The sequence below is a fragment of the Schistocerca americana genome, chromosome 1 (genome assembly GCF_021461395.2).
Source record: "Schistocerca americana isolate TAMUIC-IGC-003095 chromosome 1, iqSchAmer2.1, whole genome shotgun sequence".
Taxonomy (NCBI): domain Eukaryota; kingdom Metazoa; phylum Arthropoda; class Insecta; order Orthoptera; family Acrididae; genus Schistocerca; species Schistocerca americana.
Genome location: NC_060119.1, coordinates 864,594,826 through 864,613,058, shown reverse-complemented (window position 1 = coordinate 864,613,058; position 18,233 = coordinate 864,594,826).

Here is an 18,233-nt window from a genome sequence, read left to right as displayed (position 1 = left end):
ATGGAATGCTATAAAAAGCAATTACGTCCACTTATCTGCAGTAGTCTTACGTAATCTTATATTGAAGTACGTAATTTGCTGCTACATCTAGCAGGAAACTGAACCGATTTTAAACGTTACGTGATTCGTACAGAACATATTCTGAAACAAAACATTCTCTGTGATAGAGACCTAAAGAACCCCGATGTCACACATGTTCAGTACGAACTTCCATAGCACGCTATGACCTCTGCATTATCATACAGCTGCATCGCAGCATTGGACGGAAGCCATTTACAGAAGCCACAGTAACGAAAACGATCTTTGTGCCTCTCGCGGACGATTGTTGTATCGATTGAGCTATCTAATGACGAGTCACGACTCGCCCTCACAGCTTTACTTCCACCAATACCTCCTCGCCTAGCTTACAAACATCACTGAAGCTCTCTCCCCATACCTAGCAGGACCGGCATCTATGGAAGAAAGTAAGCTGTAGAATGTTCCCTGTTTTGCAAGAGTGCTGGTCCTTCTAGGTATGCGGGTGAAGTTTGGAAGATAGGGATCGGGGGAGGTACTGTCAGAAGGTGATCTGTGAGTCGTGCTACGGTAGCTCAGTCGGCAGAGCAGCTGCCCGCGGAAGGCAAAGGCTCCAGGTTCGAGTCTCGGACTGGCACGCAGTTTTAATCTGCTTGCCTCCCAGGTAGTTACAGTGCTCCTTGACTTCCAGAAGGCATTCGATACAGTTCCGCATAGCCGCCTAACGAAGAAAATACAAGTGTATGAAATATCAGACCAACTGTGTGAGTGGATTGAAAAGTCTATTGCAAAGAGAACACAGCATGACATTCTGAACGGGATGAAGTCTTCAGATGCAAGAGCAGCTTCACGCGTGCGCCAGGGAAGTGTTACAGGACCATTACTTTCCACAATAAACTATATAATGACGTAGTAGATAACGTTGGTAGTTCATTGAGGCTTTTCGCGGATGATGATGTTGTTGTATACAAAGAAATCCTAACGCTAGAAAATTGCAGTGAAATGCAGGAAGACCTATATATGATCGACATTTGCTGCAGGGAGTGGTAATTGAACCTCGAACATAAACTAAGGTATTGCGAATACAGAAGGACCCTTTGTCGTATGATTACAAAACTGCAGCGCAATCACTGCAAGCAGCTACTTCCATAAAATATGTAGGAGCATTAGTGCGGAGCGATATCAAGTGTAAAAACCACATAAAGTTAATCGAGGGTAAGGCAGATGGCAGACTGAGATTCATTGGAAGAATCTTCAGGAAATGTAGTCCATCAACAAGGGAAGTACGAGGGTGAGTCCAATGGAAACCTTAAATATTTTTTAAATATTATTTATTGTGCAAAAGTGGTACAAAGCTGTATCTCTTTTCAGCATAATCTCCCTCATGCTCAATGCAAGTCCCTTTAGAAAATAATTCTTTTCGTAGTCCGCGCAACCACTCGTGCACCGCGTGGCGTACTTCTTCATCAGAACGGAACTTCATCCCTCCCATTCCGTCTTTGAGTGGTCCAAACATATGGAAATCACTTTGGGTAAGGTCTGGTTGAGTATGGTGGATGAGGAAGACACTCAAAATGCAGGCCTGTGATTCTTGCAACTGTTGTACGGACAGTGTGGGGGCCTTGCATTGTCATGTTGCGAAAGGACACCTGCTGACAGCAATCCACGTCGCTTTGATTTGATTGCAGGCCGCAGATGATTTTTTACGAGATTTGTGTATGATGCACCGGTGACAGTGGTCCCTCTAGGCATGTAATGCTCCAAAATGACGCCTTTTTCGTCCCAAAAGAGAGTCAGCATAACCTTCCCTGCTGATGGTCCTGTTCGAAACTTCTTTGGTTTTGATGATGTGGAATGGCGCCATTCCTTGCTCGCTCTGTTCGTTTCCGGTTATTGGAAGTGAACCCAGGTTTCGTCCCCAGTAACGATTCTTGCAGGGAAACCATCACCTTCTCGTTCAAAGCGCCGAAGAAGTTCTTCACAAGCATCAATACGTCGTTCTCTCATTTCAGAAGTCAGCTGCCGTGGCACCCATCTTGCAGACACTTTGTGAAACTGGAACACATCATGCAAAGTGTGGTGTGTGGACCTATGACTAATCTGTAAACATGCTGCAAAGTCATTCAGGGTCACTCGGCGGTTTTCCTTCACTATGGCTTCAACTGCTGCAATGTTCTGTGGAGTCACAACTCGTTGTGCCTGACCTGGAAGAGGAGCATCTTCCACTGAAGTCACACCATAATTTGCGAACTTGCTACTACATTCGTAGACTTGCTGCTGTGACAAACATGCTTCACCGTACTGGACCTTCATTCGTCGATGAATTTCAATAGGTTTCACACCTTCACTACGCAGAAGCCGAACAACAGAACGCTGTTCTTCCCTGGTACAAGTCGCAAGTGGGACGGCCATCTTTATACTGACACTGCGACGGTGCGTGTGCATCTGCGCTATGCTGCCACCTACAGGCCATTCTGCACGCTGTTTGTAGCACGCTTACCAGCTTACAGGATAACGGAGCGAAATTTCGATTTGTTATTACAAATTTCAGGTTTTCATTTGACTCACCCTCATAGCTTGTACAACACTCTCTCTCTCTGGCTCTGAGCACTATGGGACTCAACATCTTAGGTCATAAGTCCCCTAGAACTTAGAACTACTTAAACCTAACTAATCTAAGGACATCACACACACCCATGCCCGAGGCAGGATTCGAACCTGCGACCGTAGCAGTCCCGCGGTTCCGGACTGCAGCGCCAGAACCGCTAGACCACCGCGGCCGGCTGTACAACACTCATTGGACCAACAGTTGAATATTGCTCGTCAGTACGGGATCCGTGCCATATAGGACTGATGGAGGAACTAGAGAAGATCCAAAGGCTTGCCGGGGTGGCCGAGCGGTTCTAGGCGCTACAGTCTGGAACCACGCGATCGCTACGGTCGCAGGTTCGAATCCTGCCTCGGGCGTGGATGTGTGTGATGTCCTTAGTTTAGTTAGGTTTAATTAGTTCTAAGTCTAGGGGACTGATGACCACAGCAGTTAAGTGCTCAGAGCCATTTGAAACATTTGAAGATCCGAAGAGCAATACGAAGTTTCGTTACAGGTTCATTTAATAAGCGCGAAAGAGTCACAGAAATGATCAACTCCCGTGACAGACCCTGCAAGAGAGGCGAACGTATCATGTTCTGGTCTACCGTTGAAGTTCCGCGAGCGTACATTCCTAGAAGAGTCAACCAATATGCTGCTTCCTGCTACATACATCCCGCGAAAAGACCACGAAGATAAAATTAGACACTTTCGAGCCTACAGGGAGGTTTTCCAGCAATCGATCTTCCCGCGACTGTTTAAGGAAAAGGAGGAAGTGACACTGGTACACCGCCACGCACCATGAGGTAGCTTGCGGAGTAAAGATGTATATGTAGAAGTTTGAAAACAGCGCACACTCCGCTGCAGAGTGTAAATGAATTGTGGATGCGTAGCGTTGTTTGGTGACAGCAGACAGCAGCAGCTGCGCCCGCGGGCAGAGCCGGAGCCGGTCGGTGTTGGCGGATCCTGGCGGCGAGCGCGCGGTGACCTTGACGGACGCCGCAGCCGCTGCCGCCACGTCTGGCTGCTCCTGTCTGCACGGTCGAGCTTCCGCAGACGCTGGTTTTCCGCGCCGGCGCGCTGCAGGAGCCGTCTGAAAAAAGTCCGCCTCTGTCAGCGCGCACCTGCCCGTTGCTGCGGAGACGATGGATGTTCTGTTTGTCTCGAATAGCGCAGGACCGGCGTTCTAGCAATTAAATTTACATTCCCAGCCTATGATGTGACGTGACGGGATGGGCAGGCCCTATTGACCTACCGTCAGACGCTGTCTCTTGGAAGAGCTTGTGAATAACCATCAAGAGTGGATGGCTGCTGACATACGGAGAGCTGGAAACAACATGATGTCCTCAGACTATTCAAGACACATCAGAACAGAGCAGAGGTTGACTGCGAAACTAGCCAAGTATGAAATCCCTTCAATGCGTTGAGCGATTGTAATGACAGTATCTCTACACCCACTTCTCTGCCTGATCTCCCCTTTACGATACTAACGCCGGCCGCGGTGGCCGAGCGGTTCTAGGCGCTTCAGTCCGGAACCGCGCGACTGCTACGGTCGCAGGTTCGGGCATGGATGTGTGTGATAGGTTAGTTAGGTTTAAGTAGTTCTAAGTTCTAGGGGACTGATGACCTCAGATGTTAAGTCCCATAGTACTCAGAGCCATTTCAACCATTTTTCGATACTAACAAATGTGAACCGGATTCCGACCTTAGCAACTCGACAATATAGTAGAAGACCAGAGCTGTACTCCGGTGCTAAGCTCGAAGTAGCGGTATCGCATCTCGCATGGACAGCAGGGCCGAGCTAAAAGCAATTTGAATTCAGTGTAACTGACTAACAATCTGATTAGTCTGGACAGTCCACACGTCGATGTCTGCAAGGGATAGAAATGCAATGGGCGCTGTACGCAGCATCCCTCGCTCGAATACTGGTTAATTAAAAGCGCCTTAGTTCGGAACAAAAACTATCTGCTTTAGCAATTTAGGTAGCAGTTGGTTCAATCTAGACCATTTTTAACAAGTCGTTGACTCACCTCGGAAGATGTTCTCCGTAGTTGAGAACGAAACGTCAGGGAGAAGAAGTTCTACAGATCGACCACGGCAACTTAGCCCGGATGTGTTTACTGATGAAGTAATTTCCGTTTCATCGACTCCTGTCAGTCAAAAGATGGTATTTAATATCGTTAACAGCAGATCGATATAAAAGTAAGCGACAGTAAAGTATTTGAATATCCCGAAAGAGAGTTGCGCAGCAGAAGTTCGAACGGCACCGACTGAAAGGAAAAGAATGGTGCCACATCGTTTTTGTTACCGGCGTAAGGAAATACAGTAATTTCCTTTTGTTTTCTTACAATCTCTTCGAATGCAACGAAAACTTGTGAGAATGTACCGTCTCGCCGCCTGCGAAAAGAAGTCTGCTAGTAGACTCACTCCCCGAACAGCTCTGATAAAGTTCTGTGCATGTCATGATTTACTAGCTTCCAGTGGTTTTTCATTCATCATGACCTTCAGCAGCTACGGATGCCCTGCAAATAAAATTGTCCGTGCAATCTCTTTTTGTTGCTAGAGGCGCGAAAAATTTTGCACTGTGACTTAAGTCACTACAAATATCCCTTTTGAATGTGAAGAGTACGTTGAAAACGTGAAGGGGCTCCCAAAATATGCCTTCCGGGAAGCCGTTAGCAAGTGATCTGAAGGAATAAAACGGTGCAACACAATACTTCGAAAAGATTTAAAGGTATGACTTTCGAAATATGATGGTGAGGAAGACTATGAAGATTTTCCGAATGAACATCGAATTGTGCTGCTGATCGTTGATCGAAGAACGTAATTTCAAAGACGGTCTCAGAACATTCAGTTGAAATCAGATAAATGCAAACCAAATGCGGTTAAATGCCAAAGACATTATACTCCGGGACCTACCTAAGACGTTCCGGACTACACAAGAAATGACGACAAAGACCATGAAGCCAATTCGGGAAGATTGAGGTTCTCTTGATCAGGCTGAATGCGTGTCTGGCGTTACTCCGACAGGCATATCGATGCAGGGTGCGCTTCCTTAGCGTGGCGGACATCGCAGTTTGAGATGACGCTACAGAGCGTTAAAGTTATAGACGCTGCGCCTTTAAATGTGCGTACATACGTAGTAATTCCATGATGATGTACAAACTTCCTAGGATGCTGGAGAAGGATAAATGTATAATGGCTCCTATACGAGTAACGAACGACTCGTGGTGAGTTGTGAGCGAAAACTGTTCTGAACAAGTGCTCGTAGGTTCTCAGGTATGTGTTTTAGAGCGCAAGTTTATTAGACATTTTTTTCTTGTTTTGGTCCATACTACCTCTTCTGAAAGTTACCTGCCCTATATTCTTAGCAACAACAAGATCGGTACATGCATTCCGCTGTCTGAGGTATCAGAACGGTTTTCACTTATAACTTTCCACTCGTTAGTTACTAGTATGGGGACACTTACTTAGTTACTTACTCACTGGTCATACCGGACTCGAGAGTCCATTACCGCAGCAACGTATTATGGGGACCCTTACCTCAGATTTGTATATTTATCCTTCTTTATATATTTATCCTTCTCCATCATCCTAGAAAGTTTGTTTCACCATCCTGAGTCACATTTATAGACGCCGACGCCCATAACTTTGACGTTCTGTAGCGTTCTTGGGTGACTTTTCCCGACATGAGTTCCTGTTCAAAATATTATGGACTCACATGCCTCTACAAGTTCCAGAAGAAGAATTTCCGAACACCCTGTATCTGTGCACTCGTTGTCTGGATGGAATCTGTGAATACAAGGCATTCTGAGTGAGGCCGGAAACGTAGGCCGTATGCTGCACGGAGCTGCTTGCTAGCAGCCAGCAGCCTTGGTGCGCCGCGAGGTGCCACGCCCTGCCCGCCTGCAGGTGAACCGCCACCCACCTGTCTCCTGCATAGCGGGGCCTAGCGGGCCGACGCCCACCGGGACACGCCCCTGCCGATCAGCTGGCACACCAGCGCCACCACCTGACTATGGCAGCTTCTTCGACAGCGCTGCTGGCCATAAACTGCAACACAAGGAAGGATAGCAAATAACGGGACTTAACTTGACTCGTTTGAGCTGTGATGGCTCGTATCGACAGTGGGTATCCACTGTTATCTGGATATTATCCAGCAACGGGTTCCGACCCTTACCACGAACGGACGCGACCTGTCCGCTTGCGGTGCTTTTACAGCGTCTGCCGAAAACAGCGCGCCAGGGCTGTGTAGACTCGCAAGAGGAAGTGGACTTGATGGCAGGATTCTCTTATGCAAAAATACGGGGTGTGAGCGCTATGAGTTCAGATATTTCTGATGGTGACAGGATGGTACTGAACAACATTACATATGTATTTACGTCATTTGCAGACTAATAATTATAGTCTTGCAGGTCGTGTGCCTTTTAGGGTGGACAGTTCCTCCAGGAACATGTGGCAAAAGCAAGCTATTAATGGTTATTTTCCTCTGGGCAGCAAGTCGCGTCGAGGCGTGGACACAAAACGCGTAGTCTATAGACAGGCGTCTTCCCCGTAGTGGTGCAGTTACGACCGTGCAGAAAACATCACGTAGTAAATTATGTGACGTGTTTGCGAGAAGACACACGCAGAGAACGAACAGCCAATACATGATGTATGTACGTATTAAGATACCCATACATATTATAACAATGGATGTACGTATGTGTTTATGTTCCACATATCCTCCTAAAGCACTCTACAGATTTCAACCGAATTTGGTACACACATCCGTTAAGAGTCAGGCAACAATAGCTGTGGGTGTAAGAACAACCTATTACAGTTCAGGAGTTATGATGTCGTAAACAATGAAATGCGTGGAAAACTATCGCATCACCCTCGCCGCTTAAATTTATTGCTTCTGTGCTACTAACTCCATTCGCAATAAATTTCTCAGACTGTATCTACGTATGCTGTTAAATGCATCTGCAAAATATCACAGGAACACACGTAGTTCAGCAGATAAGACGTCATAAACACGGCGATGCGTTAAAAAGTACCGCCTCATACATGAGGTTAGTAAGACACTCCTGCAATTGAGTCCACTTACGGAAATCTCTGACAACCGGGGGCTTTTTTACAGCTTTCAACTGCAAAGTGGAAACGGGTAGACGAAAACCAACAGAAGTCTGTAGAGCAATGATAAGCCATTGCCATAGAGACCTTTACGGAATGAGGTTGTAGGCTTGCGAAGAAGCTGCGCCCAGCGTACAGAAACAGTTTCATAATTTCAAAGGTGATTTCACTACATTGAAACGAAAATTTTTTTAATATTACACTACAAACATGTTCATTTTTGTTTTCTTTTATAACAGAAAAGTGGCACAATGAATACGTGGGCAATGCCGTGTTTGTCAGATTGTCACATATGTGTGCACTTATACTCGTTACATCCCGTATGTAGGAGTCAGAGAGCACCGGCTAGTAGCGGGCAGAAGCCGAACAGAGTGAGGAACTTGCTACTGCTGACTCCAGCTCATGCGTCACCTGCCATCCGTAGGGTTGTTGAAATTGGTGAGCGCGTTTCTGAACACTTGGTTCCGCTACTCGTATGTTCTGTAAACTGCACCTGTCAACTTTGTTTGGGATATCAAGCTTCATAAGTCGCTGTAAAGACTGGTTCTGATACTTTAGTGGGTGCGTGGTCCCCTCTTTACTTCTAACTGTGGTATAGACCTGTGAACTCATGAACTCATTTTAATTGAAACCAGTTCTGCTTTTTGGAACTTTACTAATTTTAACCTGTATTTCAAAATTGTTAATTCACTAATGTTTAGGGGGGGGGGGGGGGAGGAGGCACATTGGAACTCAGCAAGCGTAATAACTTTATCTTATTTCTTTTTTCTAAGACTGAAAATTGTAATTTCATCTATGTTTCTGTGTGTTACCCGTGGATTAATAACCATAATGATTGTATCTGTTAGGATAAAACCGTTTCATTAATGTTTTGTTAATTTTTAGATTGTTCTGGGGCTTAAGAGTTCAGGAAGGTGTTCGCCCCGTGCCAATTGCTTTTTGACTGTTATAGTACGCCCAGTTAGCACGGGAACTTACCCAATGAATCGGAACCGGCTCTTGGTTGTATGGATTATCCATTCTGCTGTAATGCATTTGGTGTCTCTCTGACACGATGTGGTTTTTTAAATTATGAGTATTGTTAACTTTTCGGAAATTGTGAGTGCTTATTGGGTGATTAATGCAATGCTAGAGTGAGTAAATAAAATTCTGGTTTGTTTAGAGGAACGACGATGTGTCTTGGATTGGCAACTTCTGCTCCTCGCTCCCTGTCTTGCAGTATGTTGACATTATACACGATTCGCGGGTGGTTTAAGAGGGGATATGATGCAAAATTTAGTTCACAGAACTGCTATCTTTTGCAAAAAACAAGGGCTCTAAGCCGGCTAGAGGTCGGCTCGAACCGAACTTAGGTGACAGATACGACAACGGCATTTAAAGCTGTTTCAGCTGTATTTCACAGAACGACAGTCGGTAGTTGTCGGTTGGTGGTGACGTCCCAGTTTCTCGGGACCTATGGCCAGATGTTCACAGTGGGTGACATCCCCGGAGAACGTGCTGACTGTGCAAAGAGTCGAATATGCTGTATACTACAGAAGAGCACAGGAAACACGCAGTCTCGGGTTACCTTATTGAAAGATAACGTCACGAGGAAGTGGAAAATTTGGTACAGACATCGGTCTTCATATATCAGAGCTTTAAGTTCACTGTCCAAATTACAAGCTACGCGAACCGGAGGTGATGCTGTTGTATACCAAACGCACCCCATACCATGACGTCAGGCGCTGGGCCCGTAAGACGATGAACGCAATCTGTGATGCCTCTTAGCCGCCACATGCGTATACGTCCATCGTGATTGTGTACGCAGGACTGGGACTCTTGTGAAAAGATGGCGTGTCGCCACTAATGTGTCGGCTGTCGTCGTTGTGCAGCCCCCCCCCCCCCCCCCCGTCCTCGCTCTCTCTCTCTCTCTCTCTCTCTCTCTCTCTCTCTCTCTCTCTCCTGCCGCGTCAACGGAAGTCGGTCGTCGTGCTGATAGTCGGTGGTGCTCCAAATGTCGTCGCACTGTCCGTGCGGATATTGCTGCAAATAAATCCGTTTCCGGTCTCAGGGTAAGCAAGCGTGCCTTTATCACGCGTACAACCGAATGAAAAATGTATCTGTCCTAGTGGCAATCGCGTCTGGCCATTGAGATGCTGTACGACATTGATTATGGCCCTCCCGAACACGTCGATTCCACATGTGCATGACATTTGAGAACAACACTGAAATACTATTTCCGAACAATAGATCCGTTGCGCAATCTTTCCGTATATACAAAACGGTGGCTGGGGTTATTTCTACCTACGTTGTGTGGTTCAGTTGAAGTGCTAACCATTTACCTGTTCCAGCATGTCTTACATTTCATGCCAGTTTGATGCTTGTGCGTACGATTTCCATACTGTAGCAATTTTAACACTTTACTTGACGTAATACTACGCCGCTTGCGGGAAATGGGAACGGGCGGCAGACGTAATATTACGTCATGGCAATTATGATTTTTCGCGGTGTTAAACGCATATTTACGGCTACCGCAAACGTCTGTCAGGTCCACAGCTTCGCAGTTTTTGCTAGATGGTGGCAGCGGTATCACTGAGAAAATTAGTCGTTTTTCAAACTTCGTTCTTGTTTTGTAGTCGTTAGCTGACATTCAGGTTCTTCTGTGTCGTGCATTTTGTGTGCTTTTGTGTTTATTTTGTGTTCAAAATGTGCAGTGAAGAGGAGAAACGACTGGAACAAGTGATTTACGAAGTCATTGACAAGTCTGCAGATGATGAGAACGAAATTTTGGATGACGATTTAGATTACATCTTTATCGTGTTATTTTCGCAGATAGTGTTGTTAAGAAGTATTTTCTTGCAGGTAAATCAGGAAATCAATCCAAGCATGTTATTCCAGTGAGTGCAGTGTGGGTGTATGTATCTCGTGTTTCAGTTTGTATCACACTGTATTGCACCAGAAACGCTAAGTTTTGCTTTGTTCTTGTCTTTTGTGTGTTTCTTCAGATTTGTATTGGCTGGAAAAGAAATTTGAACAGAAAGATCAATTTTTTACCTACCGGGATATGTATTTGAACAACAAAGTTCCTATTCAGTTTCTTCTGCGATAATTTCTATTAAATTGAAATTCCGTCTGTGGATTCAGATTTAATATTAGCAACGCGAAAATATGTATATTTAAAATAGAAAGTCTAATAAACTTAAAAAAGTTTTGGAATTCCAATTACATATTTATGCAGAAGAGCTATAACTTCCAAAAAACCACATATGTTAGCCAGCGCTCAAGTTATGGCAGTTACGTACAAGTCCAGCACCTAAATGGTCAGCAGTGTACTTTGTAGTAACTTTGACAAACAGTGTCAAGCGCGGAGCAGGTAGGCTACGTAATTATCAAATGGTTCAAATGGCTCTGAGCACTATGGGACTCAACATCTTAGGTCATAAGTCCCCTAGAACTTAGAACTACTTAAACCTAACTAACCTAAGGACATCACACACATCCATGCCCGAGGCAGGATTCGAACCTGCGACCGTAGCAGCCCCGCGGTTCTGGACTGCAGCGCCAGAACCGCACGGCCACCGCGGCCGGCACGTAATTATCGTCGAGCAAAGAAAGTATAGGAAAGACGCGTGAAATATGACAGTTTTCACAATTTATTAGCTCTGTTTAAACGGTGCTTAATATTTTCCGTAAGAGAACATCGTGCAGAATTTTTACGTTTGAAAGCCTTTGTATGTCGGGTGCATAGTTAACTGTCACGTGATCCTATTATCGAATATGTGTACCTCCAAAAAGCTCTCCTTGTAGCTGAGAGGGCAGCGTGTTTGACAGTCATGTGGAGGATCAGGGTTCTGCAGATTTCTAGGGTAAGAAGAAACACAGCAGAGGAGTGGAAATACAGTACTAAACAGACCACAGCAGATTCTGAAAGTGACCACAATTCGTCTCTTGGCAGTTTTGTGCCCTGATCAGCAAGTTGCTAAATGTGTATCGAAGTTGCACTGCTGGAATTGCTGCAGTCTCATTGGAAATGTTCTGCTGCAGTTGATGAAGACTATGAGAGCTGTTGCGATACACTTTATACCTGAGGGCTGCCACACAAAGTAACAGCACACTGATAGACCAGCTGACCTGGGAGGCCAGTTAGGGCTGCAACTAGACTGACCTCTGGTAACAACCCTGTCAAGCGTGAAGATTGTCTAAATGTGAACCGGTGTGGATCACGTGGAGTGCGTGCACGCAGTGTGCACGTAACGGGATGTGTTCATGTGCATACATTCACGTCCACTCGGCCGGGCCACTTTTATTTGCCCCACCCTGTATTTCCGGTTCTGGCAGGGATTAGTCCTTGGCGAGAGAACTGGAACGGAGTGCTCTCATTCTCGTCAGGTCTTATGGAGATACTTGAATGTAAAGGAGCAGCTCCAAGGTTCGGAACACTGACAACGGCCGGGAGACCAGTGTCTTCAACATGTGCCCCTTCGTATCGTATCGGAAGGACACGGTGCAATCCCATAGTTGCCAACCTTGAGAAGAGGCTGCAAGTAATCACATGGCAAATATGGAGGAGGCCAGGCCACCGCTCCCCCCCCTCCCTCCCCCCTCGCTTCGTATTAAAATTTTAAAGATTAGAAGCCTGATTTAGGCCTTCAAACGCTATATTTGGCGTTTCCCGACTCTAAATAAAGGAGACAACAAATAAAGACTTCGACTTCAACATAACTCACACTTCTTCCAGTGAATGTTACAGGGGAGTCGGCAGTAGATGATCCCCCTATCACACAATGTTTACATCTGATTGCTGTCGCCTACATCCATTCATTTCTACCTCATAGAAAGCACCTTTTTACGATGGCTCTTTCGTATGGCTGCAGCTTACGTAACGTGCTGACGACGTATTTTTCTAAAGTCAGATAACGAATTCTGTTGTTGCTGTTGCTACGTTGTTGAGAAAGGAGAGGCTCCGATTTTGTTATTTACGTCACTGCTGCTACGCAGCGTGTTCCTTTTTTTCAGTCATCCTTCAGGTTAATATTTTTATAGTTATGAATTCGAACATTCCATTGGCATTCCTCTGCCTCATAAGATGTGACAAATTCGTTAACTTTGTTCTTGTCATCTCCATTGTGTAACTGAACACCCGCAAAGAAAACATGCAACACTACAGGTGTAGAAACACAATATTCCTTTGATCTGTACTGCCACAGCCGTGGAACAATAGTTTTGTTCAAAAATGGTTCAAGTGGCTCTATGCACTATGGGACTTAAGAGCTGAGGTCATCAGTCCCCTAGACTTAGAGCTACTTAAACTTGACTAACCTAAGGACATCACACACATCCATGCCCGAGGCAGGATTCGGACCTGTTACCGTAGCGGTCGCGCGGTTCCGGACTGAAGCGCCTAGAACCGCTCGGCCACAGCGGCCGGCAATAGTTTTGTGTTGCCAAAATGTTGACAACTAAGGTAATAGTATAAGAATATTTGAAAGGTGATCCCTCGTTGGGTGTAGATTCTAAGTTGCGTCCTTTTAACTTCTTTTGCCCATGCATTCTTTGATAGACACTCCGTAGTTTCACACATACATTTCGAAATTCTGTCTCGTGCCTTAAATGTTCTCATTGTTCGTGTCGATAACGTTGTTTTCCGAATAGAGTTTTGAAAGGCATGCGTGTGTTTATTTTAATGGGTGTGCTGTAAGCTGTTGCCGAGTTTCTTTCTGTCTTACGCGTCACAAAGTATCTTCATTGTAGATACGATTCTCGAAATTTTACTGTGTTTTTCTTTCTGCTTTAATTCGATTTTCGAGAATGAGGTGGCGCAGTGGTTAAGGAGCGGACCTCTAACAGCTGTCCTGCCATCCTGATTCCTTTGGGCACCATTTCCCACAGTTGCTTCAGTCGTTCGCCGAATTGGTTTGCTTCAGAAAGATTGCGTGTGATTTTCCTCCTCTATCTTCTTCAGTCCGAAATTTGGCTGCATAAAGACTTCGTAAGCCGCGTACACGGGACTTGAATTTGATTTCCTTCCGTTTTCGTCAGATTCGTTCAATAGATGATGCTTTGCACTCTTTAAACCCGAAAACTAGTTTGCTGCAGTTGTCAAACCAAGAGGATGGTGTCTTATCCAATTTTTCAATAGAGCTGCATAGTCTCGGAAAATATAATGGCTGTAATTTCCCCCGTCTCGATGGGGTCGCCATGTTATTTCGGGATTTGGCGCTCATAGTGGGTTGCCGGATGTCCTTCCTAACACCATCTGTCATCTAGTGTTATCTCATATGACAGTATGAGAACGTTTTCTATATATTTTCGAATCGTGTAACTGAGGTGGGACGTGGGCACCAGTCCGGTATTCACATAGTGAGATGTGGGAAACGGCTTAAAACGATCATCCAGGAAGGCTGGCACACCGACCCTCATCGTTAATACACCGGGAGGATTCGGTTCGGGACCGACGCTCCTTTCCATGTAACGGGAGCGAGCGCTTTGATACGCTCGGCTGTTCGCGTGGGTCATAGATTATTCGTAAATGACTTGGATATTTGGAAATGCTGAATACTATAACTGTCATCGCGATTTATTTTATTTTTAAGATTGTCAGCTTCAATTTAAATTTAATTAAAATCAGTCAGGAGCGAGGAGAAATCGCGGTCTAAGGGCCCATACTTAATTATCCATACAGACAGGTCACCATCCCCGTAATCGAGAATTTCGACGATTTTTGCCTGATATCGATACAGATACTGGCAAATTGACGAGAAGTACGCTTTAGGTTTTGATGAGTGAGTTTGGGAATATCACAGTATGTGACATAAATCGCCTATCTTATGATTGCATTGACTTGGAAGTTTCAATCGTTTACACCGCTAAGGGGCCGTAGAACTTGTTATGTGACGTAAATCTCAACTTACGACGCATACCATTTCCTTAAAATACCGGTTTTTTACAGTCGGACCGACCGACATACAGACAGACAGAAAACAGTTTTTATCATTTAGTTACGGTACTCTTAAAATTGGAAACGTGTTGCCGCGCACCGAGCGAGGTGGCGCAGTGGTTAGCACACTGGACTCGCATTCGGGAGGACGACGGTTCAATCCCGTCTCCGGCCATCCTGATTTAGGTTTTCCGTGATTTCCCTAAATAGCTTCAGGCAAATGCCGGGATGGTTCCTTTGAAAGGGCACGGCCGATTTCCTTCCCCATCCTTCCCTCACCCGAGCTTGCGCTCCGTCTCTAATGACCTCGTTGTCGACGGGACGTTAAACACTAATCTCCTCCTCCTCCTCCGTGTTGCCGCAAAATACCTACAAACACCATAAAATGCCCGTTACATGGTTGCATAGCATTCGTTTGACACATTGATGAAGAGGTACGTCAGTTCTGTCGAATGAGAAACCGCAGGCTGTAGGGGATACACAGCATATTCAGTAGAATATGAAGACGCTGGTACCAGAAAGTAAATTCCGGTGGCGTGAGTGGCAGTTGCGTTTTCGTACAACCACAATGGAATTGAAGTACACACACGCGAGTTACGCCTAAATACGTGCCTCCATTTAGTCTGATTGACGTAATAGTGCGCTTTTGGAATTTAATCATCATGGAAAAATGATGAATTGGCATTTTTGCTGAAGACAAGGCACGCAACACTTGGAGCACTGCATGTAACGGCAGTGTGTGAATTCACTGAATAATATCTTACGTGGGGCAACTTTCTTGCTCACGTGGAAAGTTATTGAGATGAAAGTGGTTGTCTCCAGTCGTATCGAGTACTCTGTAGGAGAGGGGAAAAAAAGAAAAGGAAACTAGAAGCTTAAACAATTCGTATTTTGGCCTAATGAATCCATCTGACCCAGACTAGTACTTTTCATATCCGATGCAGCCTGCTATTCTTTCGACGCTGTCATTTTAATATATACAGGGTGGTCCATTGATAGTGACCGGGCCAAATATCTCACGAAATAAGCATCAAACGAAAAAAGTACAAAGAACGAAACTCGTCTAGCTTGAAGGGGGAAACCAGATGGCGCTATGGTTTGCCCGCTAGATGGCGCTGCCATAGGTCAAACGGATATCAAGTGCGTTTTTTAAATAGGAACCCCCTTTTTTATTACATATTCGAGTAGTACGTAAGGAAATATGAATGTTTTAGTTGGACCACTTTTTTCGCTTTGTGATAGATGAAGCTGTAATAGTCACAAACGTATAAGTACGTGGTATCACGTAACATTCCGCCAGTGCGGACGGTATTTGTTTCGTGATACATTACCCGTGTTAAAATGGACCGTTTATACCAATTGCAGAAAAGGTCGATATCGTGCTGATTATGACTATTGTGATCAAAATGCCCAACGGGCGTGTGCTATATATGCTGCTTAGTATCCTGGACAACGTCATCCAAGTGTCCGGACCGTTCGCCGGATAGTTACGTTATTTAAGGAAACAGGAAGCGTTCAGCCACATGTGAAAAGTCAACCACGACCTACAACAAATGATGATGCCCAAGTAGGTGTTTCAGCTGCTGTCGCGGCTAGTCCGCACAACAGTAGCAGACAAATTGCGCGAGAATCTGGAATCTCAGAAACGTCGGTGTTGAGGATGCTACATCTACATCGATTGCACCCATACCATATTTCTATGCACCAGGAATTGCATGGCGACGACTTTGAACGTCGTGTACGGTTCTGCCACTGGGCACAAGAGAAATTACGGGACGATGACAATTTTTTTGCACGGGTTCTGTTTAGCGACGAAGCGTCATTCACCAACAGCGGTAACATAAACCGGCATAATATGCACTATTGGGCAACGGAAAATCCACGATGGCTGCGACAAGTGGAACATCAACGGTCTTGGCGGGTTAATGTATGGTGCGGCATTGTGGGAGGAAGGATGATTGGCCCCCATGGAAATCTAAATGGGGCAATGTATGCTGATTTCCTACGTAATGTTCTACCGATGTTACTACAAGATGTTTCACTGCATGACAGAATGGCGATGTACTTCCTACATGATGGATGTCCGGCACATAGCTCGCGTGCGGTTGAAGCGGCATTGAATAGCAATTTCATGACAGGTGGATTGGTCGTCGAAGCACCATACCATGGCCGGCACGTTCACCGGATCTGACGTCCCCGGATTTCCTTCTGTGGGGAAAGTTGAAGGATATTTGCTAGATCCACCGACAACGCCTGACAACATGCGTCAGCGCATTGTCAATGCATGCGCGAACATTACGGAAGGCGAACTACTCGCTGTTTAGAGGAATGTCGTTACGCGTATTGCCAAATGCATCGAGGTTGACGGACATAATTTTGAGCATTTATTGCATTAATGTGGTATTTACGGGTAATCACGCTGTAACAGCAAGCGTTCTCAGAAATGTTGAGTTCTCAAAGGTATGTGTATCACATTGGAACAACCGAAATAAAATATTGAAACGTACCTACATTCTGTAATTTAATTTAAAAAAACGTACCTGTTACCAATTGTTCGTCTGAAATTGTGAGCCATATATTTGTGACTATTGCAGCGCCATCTACCACAGAGCGAAAAAAGTGGTTCAAATAGAACATTCATATTTATTTACGTGCTACGCGAATATGTAATAAAAATGGGGGTTCCTATTCAAAAAAACGCAGTTGATATCCGTTTGACCTCGCGCAGTGCCACTAGCGGACCAACCATAGCGCCGTCTGGTTTCCCCCTTCAAGCTAGACAAGTTTCGTTCTTTGTAGGTTTTTCGTTTGACGCTTATTTGGTGAGATATTTGGCCCGGTCACGATCAGTGGACCACCCTGTATAATGCACCCATATACTCTTGAGAATAAATGTATCACCACCACCATCACCATCCCCACAACCATTTGACATCCACTGCTGGATGATGGCCTCCGCTAGACTACTTCACGCATTACGGCATTTGCCTGCAGTAATTTCGCCAGGTCACGGCGTTCCTCCTTGACGTGGAGACAGGGCGTGCGCGAGAAGGTCAGACCAATTGAGCGGCCGCAGCTACGTAGGTAGCGTGGTAAGAGCCGCCGCTAAGACGGCGAGGGCCCGTGGAGGACGGGGCGCAGTAATTGGTGGGCTGGCTGTCGGCGCGACACTGCCGCTTCCCACGCCGGCGCCGCCTGCTCCCTGCTCGTCTCGATGGCGCGCGGCGGCCCCTCATAACTGGGGCGAGGCCCTAGCAGGCCGCTCAGCCCAAAAGCGCAGACCAGACCGCTCTCACACCGATAACCTAGTTCCGCACAGCCCAGCAACCTTGTCGTCAACGGTCTCTCGAGGAACTTACATATTACACGCTCAGGAAAATACAGGCTGAGTCAAAAAAGACTTTACAACTTTGGGATGACAGAAAACTTCATTGAGATAACTTACAGAATCGGTAGGCGTGTCACTTTGTAGCAAACAATCTCAAGTTTCACAGAAAAGCTTGATATTGGTTCGATGTGACTACCATTTGTGACGCAGCAAACATCCCACCAGTAATCAGTTTCTTCCCATACTGGTTGCAGCAAATATGGCGTAACTTG